This window comes from Arachis stenosperma, chromosome 2 (assembly GCF_014773155.1).
Source record: "Arachis stenosperma cultivar V10309 chromosome 2, arast.V10309.gnm1.PFL2, whole genome shotgun sequence".
NCBI lineage: Eukaryota > Viridiplantae > Streptophyta > Magnoliopsida > Fabales > Fabaceae > Arachis > Arachis stenosperma.
The window spans coordinates 27,797,909-27,816,659 of NC_080378.1; positions in this window are offsets into that span (position 1 = coordinate 27,797,909).

Here is an 18,751-nt window from a genome sequence, read left to right on the forward strand (position 1 = left end):
CCAGAACATCCTCTATAAGTCCATAAGCTTGTTTTCTTGAATTGTCTGCCATCTCTAGTGAGATTCTTGCAGCTTGTACCTCAAAGATCCCTAGCTTCTCCATTACAGAGAGATGCATGAGGTTTACACTTGACCCTAAGTCACACAGAGCCTTCTTGAAGGTCATGGTGCCTATGGTACAAGGTATGGAGAACTTCCCAGGGTCCTACCTCTTTTGAGGTAATTTCTGCCTAGACAAGTCATCCAATTCTTTGGTGAGCAAAGGGGGTTCATCCTCCCAAGTCTCATTTCCAAATAGCTTGTCATATAGCTTCATGATTGCTCTAAGGTATTTAGCAACTTGCTCTTCAGTGACATACTCATCCTCTTCAGAGGAGGAATACTCATCAGAGCTCATGAAAGGCAGAAGCAAGTCAAATGGAATCTCTATGGTTTCATTTTGAGCCTCAGATTCCCATGGTTCCTCATTGGGGAACTCAGTGGAGGCCAGTAGACGTCCATTGAGGTGTTCCTCAGTGGTGTTCACTGCCTCTCCTTCCTCTCCCAATTCGGCCATGTTGATGGCCTTGCACTCTCCTTTTGGATTTTCTTCTGTGTTGCTTGGAAGAGTACTTGGAGGGAGTTCAGTAACTTTCTTGCTCAGCTGTCCCACTTGTGCCTCCAAATTCCTAATGGAAGATCTTGTTTCCGTCATGAAACTTTGAGTGGTTTTGATTAGATCAGAGACCATGGTTGCTAAGTCAGAGGGGTTCTGCTTAGAATTCTCTGTCTGTTGCTGAGAAGATGATGGAAAAGGCTTGCCATTGCTAAACCTGTTTCTTCCACCATTATTGTTGTTGAAACCTTGTTGAGGTCTCTCTTGATTCTTCCATGAGAAATTTGGGTGATTTCTCCATGAAGAATTATAGGTGTTTCCATAGGGTTCTCCTAGGTAATTCACCTCTTCCATTGAAGGGTTCTCAGGATCATAAGCTTCTTCTTCAGATGAAGCATCCTTAGTACTGCTTGGTGCATTTTGCATTCCAGACAGACTTTGAGAAATCAAATTGTCTTGTTGAGTCAATATCTTGTTTTGAGCCAGAATGGCATTCAGAGTATCAATCTCAAGAACTCCTTTCTTCTGACTTATCCCATTGTTCACAGGATTCCTGTCAGAAGTGTACATGAATTGGTTATTTGCAACCATTTCAATTAGTTCTTGAGCTTCTGTAGGCGTCTTCTTCAGATGAAGAGATCCTCCAGTAGAGCTATCCAAAAACATCTTGGATAGTTCAGAGAGACCATCATAGAAAATACCTATGATGCTCCATTCAGAAAGCATGTCAGATGGACATTTTCTGATCAATTGTTTGTATCTTTCCCAAGCTTCAGAGAGGGATTCTCCATCCTTCTATCTGAAGGTTTGGACTTCCACTCTAAGCTTACTCAATTTTTGAGGTGGAAAGAACTTTGCCAAGAAGGCATTGACTAGCTTTTCCCATGAGTCCAGGCTTTCTTTAGGTTGTGAGTCCAACCATGTCCTAGCTCTGTCTCTTACAGCAAAAGGGAATAGCATAAGTCTGTAAACCTCAGGGTCAACCCCATTAGTCTTGACAGTGTCACAGATTTGCAAGAATTCAGCTAAGAACTGATGAGGATCTTCCAATGGAAGTCCATGGAACTTGCAATTCTGTTGCATTAGAGAAACTAATTGAGGCTTAAGCTCAAAGTTGTTTGCTCCAATGGTAGGGATAGAGATGCTTCTCCCATAGAAGTCGGGAGTAGGTGCAGTAAAGTCACCTAGCACCTTCCTTGCATTGTTGGCATTGTTGTTGTTTTCGGCTGCCATGGGTTCTTCTTCTTTGAAGATTTCTGTTAGGTCCTCTACGGAGAGTTGTGCCTTAGCTTCTCTTAGCTTTCGCTTCAAGGTCCTTTCAGGTTCAGGGTCAGCTTCAACAAGAATGCCTTTGTCTTTGTTCCTGCTCATATGAAAGAGAAGAGAACAAGAAAATGTGGAATCCTCTATGTCACAGTATAGAGATTCCTTGAGGTGTCAGAGGAAAAGAAAAATAGAAGGAAGAAGGAGAAGAATTCGAACTTAGTCAAACAGAGTTCAAATTGTGCATTGAGGAGGAGTGGTACTCCATAAATAGAAGGATGTGAGAAGAGGGGAAGAGGTTTTTCGAAAATTAATTAAAAAGATTTTAAAAACATTTTGAAAAACTTTTATTTGATTTTCGAAAATCAAGAGTGAGAAAGATATCAAGTAATTTTTGAAAAAGATTTTGAAATTAGAAATCAAAAAGATATGATTAAAAACTGTTTTGAAAAAGATGTGATTAAAAAGATATGATTGAAAAGATATGATTTGAAAAACAATTTAAAAAGATTTGATTTTAAAAATTAATGACTTGCCTAACAAGAAAAGATATGATTCAAACATTAAACCTTTCTCAACAGAAAAGGCAACATACTTGAATTGTTCAATCAAATCATTAATTGTTAGCAAGTATCTTTGAAAAAGGAAAGAAATTGATTTTGAAAAAGATTTGATTTTGAAAAACTTTGAAAACTTTGGAAAAAAAATTGATTTGAAAACAAAATCCTCCCCCTTTGAAAAACTTTGAAAACTTTGGAAAAAAAATTGATTTGAAAAACCCTGGCGTTAAACGCCCAGAATGGTGCACATTCTGGCGTTTAACGCCCAATGCACTACCTTTTTGGGCGTTAAACGCCCAACCAGGCACCCTGGCTGGCGTTTAAACGCCAGTCTGTCCTTCTTCACTGGGCGTTTTGAACGCCCAGCCTTTTCTGTGTAATTCCTCTGCTGCATGTTCTGAATCTTCAGTTCCCTGTACTATTGACTTGAAAATAGAACCAAGATCAAATAAACAATGCATGCAAGACACCAAACTTAAAATTAGACACTAGACTCAAACAAGAAACATAAAATATTTTTGGTTTTTATGCTTTTGAAATTTTTTTTTTTTGAAAATTATATGGAAATAGAAAATAAAGGTTTCAGAATTCTTAATTTGGATTCCAGGAATCATTGCAATGCTAGTCTAAGACTCCGGTCCAGGAATTAGACATGGCTTCACAGCCAGCCAAGCTTTCAAAGAAAGCTTCGGTCCAAAACACTAGACATGGCCAATGGCCAGCCAAGCCTTAGCAGATCATTGCTCCAACAGCAAGATTGATAGAAATCAACAAGCTCTTGTGATGATAAGTTGAAACCTCGGTCCAATAAGATTAGACATGGCTTCTCAGCCAGCCAGACTTCAACAGATCATCATGAAACTCTAGAACTCATTCTTAAGAACTCTGAAAAAATACCTAATCTAAGCAACAAGATGAACCGTCAGTTGTCCATACACGAAACAACCCCCGGCAACGGCGCCAAAAACTTGGTGGGCGAAATTGTGATCACTACAACTTCGCACAACTAACCAGCAAGTGCACTGGGTCGTCCAAGTAATAAACCTTACGCGAGTAAGGGTCGATCCCACGGAGATTGTTGGTATGAAGCAAGCTATGGTCACCTTGTAAATCTTAGTCAGGCAGACTCAAATGGGAATGGGTGATATATGAATAAAACATAAAGATAAAGATAGAGATACTTATGCATATCATTGGTGAGAGCTTCAGATAAGCGTATGAAGATGCTTGTCCCTTCCGTCTCTCTGCTTTCCTACTGTCTTCATCCAATCCTTCTTACTCCTTTCCATGGCAAGCTTATGCAAGGGTTTCACCGTTGTCAGTGGCTACCTCCCATCCTCTCATTGGAAATGTTCAACGCACCCTGTCACGGCACGGCTATCCATCTGTCGATTCTCAATCAGGCCGAAATAGAATCCAGTGATTCTTTTGCGTCTGTCACTAACGCCCCGCCTTCAGGAGTTTGAAGCACGTCACAGTCATTCAATCATTGAATCCTACTCAGAATACCACAGACAAGGTTAGACCTTCCGGATTCTCTTGAATGCCGCCATCAGTTCTTGCCTATACCACGAAGACTCTGATCTCACGGAATGGCTGGCTCGTTTGTCAGGCGAGCACTCGGTTGTCAGGCGATCAACCATGCATCGTGTATCAGGAATCCAAGAGATATTCACCCAATCTAAGGTAGAACGGAGGTGGTTGTCAGTCACACGTTCATAGGTGAGAATGATGATGAGTGTCACGGATCATCACATTCATCAAGTTGAAGAACAAGTGATATCTTGGACAAAGAACAAGCGGAATTGAATAGAAGAACAATAGTAATTGCATTAATACTCGAGGTACAGCAGAGCTCCACACCTTAATCTATGGTGTGTAGAAACTCCACCGTTGAAAATACATAAGAACAAGGTCTAGGCATGGCCGTGAGGCCAGCCTCCCAATGATCTAAGAACTAGATGTCCAAAGATAGATGAAAATACAATGGTAAAAGGTCCTATATATAGAGAACTAGTAGCCTAGGGTGTACAGAGATGAGTAAATGACATAAAAATCCACTTCCGGGCCCACTTGGTGTGTGCTTGGGCTGAGCAATGAAGCATTTTCGTGTAGAGACTCTTCTTGGAGTTAAACGCCAGCTTTTATGCCAGTTTGGGCGTTTAACTCCCATTTTGGTGCCAGTTCCGGCGTTTAACGCTGGGAAATCTGAAGGTGACTTTGAATGCCAGTTTGGGCCATCAAATATTGGGCAAAGTATGGACTATCATATATTGCTGGAAAGCCCAGAATGTCTACTTTCCAACGCCGTTGAGAGCGCGCCAATTGGGCTTCTGTAGCTCCAAAAAATCCACTTCGAGTGCAGGGAGGTCAGAATCCAACAGTATCTGCAGTCCTTTTCAGTCTCTGAATCAGATTTTTGCTCAGGTCCCTCAATTTCAGCCAGAAAATACCTGAAATCACAGAAAAACACACAAACTCATAGTAAAGTCCAGAAAAGTAAATTTTAACTAAAAACTAATAAAAATATACTAAGAACTCAACTAAAACTGCTAAAAACATACTAAAAACAATGCCAAAAAGCGTACAAATTATCCGCTCATCAGACTACAAACTCATGTTGGGATTCATGATAGCGCTCATAATCAAGATTGGAGAAAATGTGAAGCACTTATGAAGTCAAAATAACAAATCACTGCGGCTATTGAAAAACAATATGAGCAAGCTAAAAAGAATTATCAAATTCACATGACAGCAACAATTGATTGTATTAGATTTCTTTTGCGACAAGATTGGTCATTCATGGTAATGATGAGACAAATGATTCTGTTAATCAAAAAAAAAAGATTTTGGAACTTTTAAACTTTCTTGCACAACATAATGAAGAAATTGGTCGTTCTTTCAAACATACTCGTGGGAATCTTAAACTAATAGCACCCTCAATTCAAAAAGACATTGTAGAAGCTGTTGCAAGTGAAACAAAAAAAGTTATTGTTGATGATTTTGGGAATAAATTATTTATTATTTTGGTTGATGAAGCCCGCGACATTTTTATTAAGGAGAAAATGTCAATTTTCTTAAGGTATGCGAACAAAGAAGGACAAGTTAAAGAGAATTTTCTTGATCTTGTTCATGTTTCTAATACCAATGCATTATCTCTAAAATTAGCATTGGAGTCATTATTAGAAACATATAATTCAAGTTTATCAGGAGCACGTGGGCAAGGATATGATGGCGCAAGTAACATGCAAGGAGAATTTAATGGTTTGAAAACTTTGACATTGAAAAAAAAATTCTTAGGCTTTCTATGTACATTGCTTTATCCACCAAATTTAGTTAGCTCTTATAACGGTTACAAAAAAATAAGTTAAAATTACTTTGCTTTTTAATTTATTAACCAATTTGTGCAATGTTGTTGGAGTTCGTGTAAAAGAGATATACTTCGTGATAGTCAGATGACTAAGACAATTGAAGCACTAAAAAGTGCAAAAATTTCTAGTGAACGTGGTTTGAATAAAGAAATAGCTTAGAAAAGAGCTGGAGCCACTAGATGGGATTCACACTATAGAACTATACTTAGATTACTTTCTTTATTTCCTTTTGTGGTCAATGTTCTTGAATATGTTGAGGAAGATAGAAATAATTTAGAACAAAGAGTTGAAGCATGTCATTTATTGAATGTCATTCAATTCTTTGAATTCATTTTCAACTTGCACTTGATGAAAAATATCTTATAAGTTACTAGTGAGTTATCTCAAGTGTTACAAAGGAATGATCAAGACATTATAAATGCTATGGCATTAGTTAAAGTGTTTAAGCAATGGTTGCAAAATATAAGAGATGATGGTTGGTCTCTTGTACTTGACGAAGTCTCACTGTTTTGTGACAAACATAATATTATTGTTCTAATCATGGATGATATACTTGTGTCACAAAGAAGATCAAAATGCAAAACTCAAAAGATATCAAATTTGCATTATTTTCAAGTTGAGATATTCTATCAAGTAGTTGATATACAACTTCAAGAACTCAATAATTGTTTCACAGAGGTGAATACTGAACTGCTTTTTTTGAATTCAAGACACTCATTTTTTGCATTTGATAAGGAAAAGTTTATCCAATTAGCTCAATTCTATCCATTAGAATTTTTTTCCACTCAATTTTTGGCACTTGATAGTCAACTTGAAAACATATTAAATGTACGTTCTAATGATCAATTCTCATATTTAAATGAGATTGGTGTTCTTTCTCGATGATCAAAATAAAATATCTTTACATGATAATAATCATGAAATTTTCATTGAACTAACCACTTTTTTTAATTCATGTGAATGTTTGATATCTTTTTAAAAAAAAGGGTAAAAGAGGTTTGGATATAAATTTTCTTTCTTTCTTTAAAAGAAAAAGAACAAGCCAGTTGTTATATACAAAATCTGTTTATCACATATGAAAATAATTTTTTTGTTATCTTTTCATATTTTTAAATTTTTTTAGAAGCAATTTTGTCATTTTAATTATTTTTCAAAATATTTTTATCTTCGTATAATTCTTTGAATGATAATTTTTTGTCACTTACTATGTTTTAAATAAGAATTATTTAACAAGTTTCTTAAAGACAGATATTAAAATTAATATTAACATGTTAAATAAAGGTGAAAAATTTTATATTCATTCCACAATATCTGTGATATTTATCTGTATTTAATTTTAATTTTATAGATATAATCTTATCTACGTATCTATCGAATACGATTCACAGATAAATAGGATTGGATATCATATTTTAAAGATACATTTGTATATATCGTATATCCACATACCAAATTAAATAATAAAAATTATTACAAATAAATTTATAATGCGCAATTTTATTATGCTATAGTGTTTAAGTGTTTTCTTTTATTAGTTTCAATTTGTGTTTTACTCAGAATGTTGTCGTTAGAAGATTGGATAATTAGATTTGGTTGTTTTATTTTTATTATTATTAATATATGTTTATTTTTTGTTTCTATTATTTATAAAAATATTGCTTAAAAATATTTTAGAAATAAATATATCTAAAAAGGTAAAATAAAAGAAGTTTTTCAGTAATATTCAATATTCAATCTGATTCAATTCGTAACTTCATTCTTTTTAGAAAGACAGGTTAATTTTTTTTTCAATAATATTCGATATTCAATTTGATCGGATATGCAAATTTGTGGATTGAATCAGGGTTCAAAAAATAGTAAATACTTTATCCGATTCGATCCAAAATTTGATTCTATCTGATTCGCATATATCTTTAATGTTAAAGTTACCAATAAAAAAACTCTTTATAGAAAAAAGATGTAAAGTTTAGCTTTTTAATGTATTTATTGTGTATTTATTAATTAAAATAAAAATTTAGAAATTTCTACTTATAATAATATGTATTTTGGGGTCAAGGCATGAATAGATTTTCTTAGTTTTTTTTTTAATTATTTTGACAAGTATTATCTCTTTATCATATACTCTTTAAATAGAATCAAGAAAAAATATGTGAAAGAAAATATTGAATAATGATGGGATAGCAATGGGGTGGGTAGGGGCAGATTTTTGTCTATCCAATCCTGCCTCACCCTACCTTAACATTATACACCCCACCTCATGCCTACCTGTGGGTTTAAAAACCTTGCACCCTAACCTGTCCCGCTCCTATCCATTCTGTCAATCTTTTAATGTAACATTGAATCCAGCAAACAAAATCAAATTTCAAGAATTTACATCATTATACTAAATCATAAATAAATACACAACAAGAAAATAAAGCATTTATAACAAAAAATTTGTATCCAATTTAAAATTTTTACAAATTATGATTTTTTTCATAACAATAATTAGTTATTGTTACAAAATAAGAATATTTTGTAACAACAAAAAAATTTGTTACAAAAGATTTGAATATTTTGTAACAACGTGATTCCTTTTGTTACAAATTATATTGGCTTTCGTATCGAATTGTTGTTTTGTTACAAAATGTTGTAATGTTTTGTAACAAAAGATTATATTGGTGCAAAAATTAAAAATATTTTGTAACAAAAAATTAATTTGTCACAAAATACAATATTTTTGTAACAAGTTATTTATTTGTCACAAAATTCAAAAATTTTTTGTAACTAAAAAATTTTGTTTCACCATATTAAATGTAAGACTTCGAATTTTTAAAAATTAACAAAATGAGTTATTTATGATTTATTATATTTATTTAAGATTTTATACTCAAAAATTGGTTTTACTAAAAATATTTAAGTCAAATTAATGATAGTTTGAGTTTAAAAATTTTTTAAAAATTAAATAATAAATCATTTATAATTTATTATATTTATTCAAAATAAATTTTTAGAGATTTTAATATTAAACGGGGTATTTTCTTATTTATAATTTAAAGTTTTAGTAATTTAAAATAATGTAAAAAATCTATATAATTTGATTTAAATATTTGAGATTTTTAAATTCAATACTTTAATTTTTATGAATAAAAAAATTAACTTGATTATCTCTAATTTTATCTTAATTAGTGTTTATTTATAAATAATTTGTAAATTAATAATAAAATGATATTTTAAGAATAATTAATTTAATTTTCTCCAATTCTTAAAATTAGTATATTTATTTAAAAATACTTTGAGAATTTATAGTTAAATAATATCTTTATATAATTATTATTAAAAAAAATTAATTTTCAATTACTATACTATTATTTTTTATTAAAAATACTTAAATTATCCAAACCTTAACCTTATTACAACTCACACTCACCCCACCCCCTAAACCTAGCCGCCAACCCTCCCTCCTTCCCAAAACACTTGCCCAGTAGAAAGAAAAGAAAGAAAGCAATAGAAACGGAAAGTGAAACAGGGGAAAGAGGAAAAAGAGAATAGAGGGAGAAGGAGGGGAGGACGATGCGTCGACGCCGGCAGGCATCACTGTCGCCGCGCCGTCGTTTCACACCCAGAGGAGAAAGGGCGCTGTCGGGCAAGGGCCAAGGAGGGAGAGAGCGTCGCGCCTGTCACGAGCCCGCTGTCAGAGGAGTCGTTGTCGCGCCCAGCCATCATCGTCGCTGTTCAAGCTGCCAGACTGCCGCATGCAAGGAGCTTTCCATTTTGCCACCGTCTTGCCGTGCCAGGGGAGAGAACGCCGTTGAGAGAGGAGATACCGTGACAGAAAAACCGCGCCGCGAAGGATGATATCGTTGTCGCCGAGGCTCCGTCGCCGCCCAGCCGCCGTCACCGAAGCTGTGATGTGATGATCGAAAAATTGTATGGTCTAGAATTTCACAATCAATTCTCGTTGCAAGTATAGTTTCTAAACCAACAATAATCATTTCATACAAAAATTTGGTTGTCACAAGTAACAAACCCCTAAAAATATAAATCGAAGTATTCAAACATTGGGTCGTTCTCCCTAGGAATTGCAATAAAATGTTCTTGCTATTGGTTATGAAGTATGTTTGGGGTTTTGTGATAATAGACAAGAAATACAAATGGCAAAGGAAGTAAACTAGCAAGTAAGAAAGCTCTTGGTAAGGTATGAGAACTAGAGGTTCTATCCTAGTTATCCTTATCAATTGTGATGAGAATTATTCATTGCTCCCACTTGGTTAACCTCTAACAATGAAGAAATGTCAAGTGGAGGAATTAACTTGATATCGCAAGTCCTAGCCAAATCTAGATGAAGGACTATCAAGTCAATTAGCAACTTCCAATTATCAATCAACAAAGGAATTAGATAACTCAATAGGTACCAATTACTCAAACAAAACCAAGAGGAACAAAATCTACCTCATAACTAAAAAAAGCATTTTATCAAACACAAAAAAGGCAACAAAGGTAAACAACATGAATTGTAAGAATTAAAGAGAGATCTAGCTACAAAAGTAAGAGATTAACAATAGAAAGGCAAAACAATTACAAAACAACAAAGAACTTACTAATTACATTGGGAATAAATATAGATCTACAAGAGAATTCATAAAGAAAAAGGAAAATTGAAGCAAGAGAAGAAGTAGATCTATATCTAAAAGATTAACCTAAACCAAATCCTAATTTTAGAGAGAAGAGAGAGCTTCTCTCTCTAGAAACTAACTTTTCCTCCAAAACTAAACTAAACTAAACTAATTGGTAACTAGATGGTTCATCCCTCTTCAATATTTGGGTTAAATAGCATCAGAAATGAGTTGGATTGGGCCCAAAATGCTCAGAAATCGCTGGCCACGAGTTTCCTTTAGTACATCATGCGTATGCGTCCCTAAACGTCAGGCAATTATAGTAAATTTTATATTATTTTGAAGCACCGGATGTTAGCTTTCCAACGCAACTGAAATCACTTCATTTGGACCTCTATAGCTCAAGTTATGATCGATTAAGTGCGAAGAGGTCAGGATTGATAGCTTTGCGATTCCTTTATTTCTTCTTGAGTTTTCCATTTCTACATGCTTTTTCTTCATTCCCTCAATTCCAATCTTTGCCTCCTAAACCTGAAATCACTTAACAAACATATCAAGGCATCTAATAGAATCAAGGTGAATTAACTTTAGCTATTTTAAGACCCAAAAAAGCATGTTTTTACTCTTAAGCACAATTAAAGGAGAATTTACAAAATCATGCTATTTTAGTGAATAAATGGGAGACAAGTTGACAAAACCCTCTAAATCCAACACAAGATAAACCCTAAAAATGGGGTTTATCAACCTCCCCACACTTAAACAATAGCATGTCCTCATGCTAAACCAAGAAGGACAAGAAAAGGGGTATGAATATTTATTCAATACAATCTATCTATATGCATCCTATCTAAATGAATGTAACTAAATGCAAAATGGTTCTACCTACTTGGTTAAAAATAAATCAATCCTCCAAGGCATACATGAACAAGTAGGGCCAAGTAGTATGATGATTCATGAATCCTACCAATTCAAATATCAAAATGAAGTACAAATAGACTTGCAAGAAGAAAGCTCATGAAAGTCGAGAATCAAGGAATTGAGCATCGAACCCTCACCGGAAGTGTTTGCACTCTAGTCGCTCAAGTGTATAGGGTTGATTCTCTCAATTCTCTCCTAATCATGCTTTCCAAGATTTGTTTTTCATCTAACAATCAACAATTATTCAATGTATGCTGATAAACCACTATTTTATGGTTTACAATGTGTTTAATTGTGTGGTTTTATCATGATCTTTACCCACTTATTCATGTATTTAGCATGTATTTATATTTCCTTCCTAAAATTATTACATGATTGAAAATGTGCTTCTTTGGTCTTAATTTAGCTAATCTTAATTCTCTCTTATTACTATTCGATGCCTTTATCTGTGTGTTAAGTGTTTCAGGCTTCATAGGGCAGGAATGGATTAGAGGATGAAGAGGAAGTGTGCAAAAATGGAAGGAACACAAGAAATCAAGGAGGTGACCAGCGAGAAGTCACGCGGTCGCATGGCTCACGCGACCGCGTGAAATGGAAGAAATCGGAGTGACGCGATTGCATGCTTGACGCGACCGCGCGGATTGGAAGCTGCATATATGACGCGAATGCGTGGACGACGCGGACGCGTGATACAAAAAATGCTGAGTGACGCGGTCGCGTGGACGACGCGGGCGCGTGACATGCGCGATCTGCAGAATTACAAAAGTCGCTGGCAGAGATTCTGGGCCGCATTTCAACCTAGTTTTCGGCCCAGAAACACAGATTAAAGTCAGGGAACTTGCAGAGACTCATCATGCACTCATAATTCACTTTTCGTGTTTTAGATGTAGTTTTAGAGAGAGAGGTTCTCTCCTCTCTCTTAGGATTAGGATTTAGGACTTCTCTTAGTTTTAGGAGTGACTCTAAATCCCAGGTTCAATGTTCCCTTAAAGTATTTTCTACTTTTATTTATTTTATTGTATTACTCCATTTCTTATTTACATCTCAATTGGCTTATAGCTTTTATGTTATGATTTTCTTTGAATTAATATTATTTGAGGTATTTCAGTTATTATTGCTTTCTTTTATTTACATGATTATTGCTTCCCATCTGAAGGCATTTTTATTCCAGTAGCTTCAACTTCCTTTCCTTTTGGTTTTGGTTAAGAAATCAGCAACTCAGGAAGTTATCCAACTCAACAGCATAATTGATAATTGTTATCTCCTCTAATTGAATTGAACTTCAATAATCCCAATCTTTTCTTAGGAATTAACTCGGATTTGAAGATCAAACTAATTAGTCACTTTACCTTCCTCTACTTTAAGTAAGGGTTAACTAAGTGAAATTAAGATTCAATTTTTATTATCATTGATAAGGATAATTCGGTCTGGACTTCCAATTTCTTATACCTTGCCAAGAGATTTTATTGTTATTATTTTATTTTATTTTATTTGTCATTCAACATATTCCCTCCTTACCTCTTAAACCCCAATTTACAACTCATAACCAATAATAAGAACATACCTCCCTGCAATTCCTTGAGAAGACGACCCGAGGTTTAAATACTCGGTTAACAATTTTTTTAGGGGTTTGTTACTTGTGACAACCAAAACGTTTGTACGAAGGGATTTCTGTCGGTTTAGAGACTATATCTACAACGCGACTGTTTTTATGAAATTCTTTACTGGCAAAAATCCTAACGTCACATGCATACATTCATCATAAGGTCTTTTCATAGGTTGTAATGGGGCTAGGGTCAATGTAGGATTGTATATGGTTAAGTGGACTAGAATTTGAATCTTTGATCAACTTAAACTTCCCACCTAACCTATGGCAACCTATACAATTTAAGTGCTAACCTAACTACTCATTCTTCACTTTTTCATATACTCATGCATTTTCTTTTCATTTCACAACACCTATGCATTGATCTTTATTGAGCTTTACTTTGGGACTTTTTGTCCCATTTTTATTGCTTTTCTTTTTCTTTCTTTTTCTATTTTTTTCTTTATATTTTTTTCTTTCTTTTTCTTTTTCTTTTATTTTTCACATTTTTCTTTCTTTCAAGCTTTGTACAAGAATGTCAATGCATAAGGTCTATTATTTGGTTAATACATGAGCATGCACCCAATTCCCAAATATAGAAATACAAAATATCCTTTTATCCCAACCAATGTTTCCAAATCTCCCCAAACTTGAATAATAAAAACTCTCACTAGCCTAAGACAATCAAAGATCCAAACAAGGGACTTTTATTGTTTTTCACTTTGGGCTTATAATGTGCTAAAATAAAGAACAATTACGTTAAGCGTAGGCTCAAAATTGGTTAACAATGGAGAGTAAAAGATAGGCTATTTGGGTAAGTGAGCCAATGAAACAATAGCTTCAATCATATAAATGCATGAATACACGAAATAATGGACACAAAGAATCAAACAAATCAAAGATTACAATCATAGAAAGAGAACAATGCACACAAGAATGAAAATAAGTGGTTATAAGATGTAACCACGCAAAATAAAACATGAAATCAAACCTATTTTACCAATATTTACAAAAGAGAAAAATAAAGAGTTTACCATGGTGGGGTGTCTCCCACCTAGCACTTTTGTTTATTATCCTTAAGTTGGACTTATAGGGAGTTCCTCTCAAGGTGGCTTGTGCTTAAATTCTTCTTGGAACTCCCACCAATGCTTGGTTCTCCATTGTGCCCCTCAAGATTTCTTATGAGTTGCACCAAGTCTTGATGGGGTTCTTCACAAGCTTGGGGGTCCCAAAATCGATCCTCTTCTTGTAATCCGGGATCTCACACTTTATTTTCAAACCCGTCTTGAAGTTGATTATTTTTAATCCTTTCGGGTGGCAAACAAGATGAATTCTCAATGAAGTGCCCAACAATCCTCCTAAACCCATCTAGTTGAGCTCTATTCCAACCTTTATATTTTATCTTCGTTGTATCAACCATAATGAACCTTGATTTGCAACGCCAACCACGGAACATCCTTCTCTTACGCTTCATTCCACAAAGTTCCCTAAGTTGGCCATCCGTTTCAAGCATGCCATATTCGAGTGGGATAATAAAGCTAATAGAAATGAATTTCACCAACTCAAATGTAGAATTAGATGATAACCTAGGCAAAGGAGCTTCCAAAGGTCTTGACAAAGCGTATCCCATCCCCCTTTTTCTAAGGATCTCTACTTCCTCGCAAGATTTCTTAACCTCAATCCTTTGTTCAACAGTTTTATCTAACTCTTTTCCCTTACTCAAATCATAAATGGGAGGATGAGAGAGATTTACCTCCATATTACTTTCTATCTCATCGGGAGAAGATTCTTTAAGTTCAAAGGATTCTTCACAAGGATTTGATGCTTGATCTTCATTGCTATAGGAGCTCAATTCTTGCTCTATCCCATCCAATTCTTCATATGGAATATGCCTTGGAGGTTGTGCACTTTCCTCCTCAACATCAAATTCAATCTTCTTGGAGGGATTTTCTTCAATTCTATGTTCCCATGGAGGTTCCGTATCTCCTAAGTCTTCAACCACTTCTTCCTCTTCTTCAACAATCAAAGCTTCCTCCAATTGTTCCAACACAAAGCAACATTCCTCATTTTCTACCGGAATTCTCAATCTCTCTTTCATGTAAGACTCTTCATTTGATTCTCGACATGTAGTCATGGGAGTGCTTTGAGGGTTCAAGCATTGGGAGGCCAATCGATTTGTCACCGCTTCCAAGGCGGCCGTGAATCCTAGTACCTCCCTTTGCATTTCTTCTTGCCCTTGACGTATCAAAGTGAGATGTTCATCCATTGGAGTTTTGGATGGGTAGGAGGGTTCATCATTTTAGAGAAAGGGTTCATGATAAGAAGGTGGTTCTTCTTGATAGGTATGTGGCGGTTCAACACTCTCCGATGTTTCCACTTGTTGCACAATACACTCCACAGTTTCTCCTCTACAATCATCCTTGAACATGTTTTGCTTAGGTCATGAATCCCATGAGTCTATCTTTTGACGGATGGTTACTTGAAGTTGGTCCATTATTTCCTTGAGGTGATCTTGTTCTAAATTGCAAGCATAGGTAAGATCTTCTTGCTCTTGGATCGATGGACGTGAGTACTCTTCCATGGAGGGTTGTGGTGGAGGGTATAATTTATCTTGTGGTTGAAAATTAGTATACATTGGAGGTGGTTCATTTTGGTAATAGTATGGAGGGGGTGGTTCTTGGAAGTGTTGATGTTGTTGTGGTTCCATATATGGTTCATATGGCTCAAATAGTGGTTGGTATGGTGGGTATGGATTGGAGTCATATGAAGGTGGTTGGTGAAATGGGGCTTGTGAGTATGGCTGAGGGTTATGTTGAGGGTATGACTCATAGGCATACGGTGGTGGTTCTTGAAAGTCACAAGGGGATTCACCATAGCCAGTTGATTGGTATGCATCATAGAATGGCTCTTGTTCATAGTGCATTGGTAGAGGTTGTTGCCATGAAGATTGATCATATGCATATGGCTCCTCCCACCTTTGAGTATCCCATCCTTGATGCATGTTGTCATTGAAATTCACATCTCCTACAACATACTTAGAACTAAACTCATATCCAAAGTGAGAATTAACGATATCAAGGGAAAATAAAAACAAAAACTAGTAAGAAATAATGAAAACAAACTGCTAAAACTAGCAACAATCAACAAAGAAGCATAATCACAATATTCACATATGTACAATAACCAACAACAAGCGCACATTTGCAATGCTCTGGCAACGGCGCCATTTTGATGATCAAAAAATTGTGTGGTCTAGAATTTCACAATAAATTCTCGTTGCAAGTATAGTTTCTAAACCAACAATAATCCTTTCATACAAAAATTTGGTTGTCACAAGTAACAAACCCCTAAAAATATAAACCAAAGTATTCAAACCTCGGGTCGTTCTCCCTAGAAATTGCAATAAAATATTCTTGCTATTGGTTATGAAGTATGTTTGGAGTTTTGAGATAATAGACAAGAAATACAAATGGCAAAGGAAGTAAACTAGTAAGTAAGAAAGCTCTTGGCAAGGTATGAGAACTAGAGGTTCTATCCTAGTTATCCTTATCAATTGTGATGAGAATTATTCATTGCTCCCACTTGGTTAACCTCTAACAATAAAGGAAGGTCAAGTGGAGGAATTAACTTGATATCACAAGTCCTAGCCAAATCTAAATGAAAGACTATCAAGTCAATTAGCAACTTCCAATTATCAATTAACAAAGAAATTATATAACTCAAGAGGCACCAATTACTCAACCAAAGTCAAGAGGAAAAAAATCTACCTCATAACTAAAAGAAGCATTTCATCAAACACATAAAAGGCAACAAAGGTAAACAACATGAAATGCAAGAATTAAAGAGAGATCTAACTACAAAAGCAATAGATTAACAATAGAAAGGCAAAACAATTACGAAACAACAAAGAACTTACCAATTGCATTGGGAAGAAATGTAGATCTAAAAGAGAATTCATAAAGCAAAAGGAAAATTAAAGCAAGAGAAGAAGTAGATATAGATCTAAAAGATTAATCTAAACCTAATCCTAATTCTAGAGAGAAGAGAGCTTCTCTCTCTAGAAACTAACTTTCCCTCCAAAATTAAACTAAACTAAACTAATTGGTAACTAGATGGTTCATTCATCTTCAATTATTGGGTTAAATAGCATCAAAAATGAGTTGGATTGGGCCCAAAATGCTTCAGAAATCGCTGGCCACGAGTTGCCTTTAGTGAGTCACGTGCGAGCATCAATGCATACGTGTACATCATGCGTACGCTTCTCTAAATTTCAGGAAATTATAGCAAATTTTATATCATTTTGAAGCCCCGGATGTTAGCTTTCCAACGCAACTGGAATCGCTTCATTTGGATCTCTATAGCTCAAGTTATGATCAATTAAGTGCGAAGAGATCAGGATTGATAGCTTTACGATTCCTTCATTTCTTCATGAGTTCTCCATTTCTACATGCTTTTTCTTCATTCCCTCAATTCCAATCTTTGCCTCCTAAACCTGAAACCACTTAACAAACATATCAAGGCATCTAATAAATCAAGGTGAATTAACTTTAGCTATTTTAAGACCTAAAAAGCATGTTTTCACTCTTAAGCACAATTAAAGGAGATTTTACAAAATCATACTATTTTAGTGAATAAATGGGAGACAAGTTGACAAAACCATCTAAATCCAACACAAGATAAACCCTAAAAATGGGGTTTATCATGATGTCGTCTCTGTGCCAGCAGGGGGAAGCAACCTTTGAGTGTGTAAACTTCGATAATCCTTCCTTTCCCATTTTAATATCAAGTTTCTCATTATTTTCAATTTCTGAGGACAAAATTTCTTTTGTGATTTAAAGATCCTAACTTTGATCTCTACTAAACTTTTTGGCTGCAAGTTCTAATTCATGCCATTCTGAAGAATGAATTTATTATTAATGATGAGTAGTGAACATTATTGAAGATTATTGAACTATTATTATTATGAGTAATGGTTTTCTTAGGTTTTTCTGTTATGAGTAATTTAGATTATTTTGTTGTACAGTAATTATAGAACCGTTCTTGTTGTTCAGATGTTGTATTTTTTTATTTAATTATAGAACTGTTCTTGTTGTGTTTATTAAGTGTTGTGTTTATTTAATTATTCAGTGTTGTGTTTATTTTGATCTGATATGGCCTAGTACATCTGTGCGTGTAGGAAGTGAGCTATTATTTTGTTGTCTGAGTTTCTCTTTTTCTTTTGTCCTAATTCTGAAGATAGATGATCTTGAACTTCAAATTTATTATTAAGTTACTGGATAAGTAATCAGCATATATTATATATTGTTATAATTGTGAGATGATCGATTTTGTTGTTATCACAAGTCAAATCTGTCTTATGAAACTTTATAGTATGATTTTGTAAAAATATAAGAAGAATCAAATTATGTGGTTCGTCTTATTCTTATTCCCATTCTCATTCATGTTTCTGTCAACCATTCCACCTTGACTGCTTTGCACCAAATGATAAAGAGCTTTTGTTTGACGGAGGGGGATGATTTACATTATTTATTTACCTGAAAGGACTTTGATATTGCAAATATGTTGACTTGTGTGTTTTTTAGCTTTCTTTTCTTTTATTAAGTGTGCACTATAAAACTTTGCATCTTATCCCTATATTATGCTGCTTTATGATAAATAATTGTTATTGAGAATAACATGTTATTTTTCTTCTGATAGTTTGTAATATTATCTTTCACATCTTGTCTCTATTTATCTACATATTTTTAACCTTGAATAAGGTCTAGAATATATATTTGTTTTGCATGAAAAACTCAGTACAAGGGAGAAATTGGCTAGACTTGACATTAAATTCTCAAATTATGTTTTATGTGGAGAGATTATAA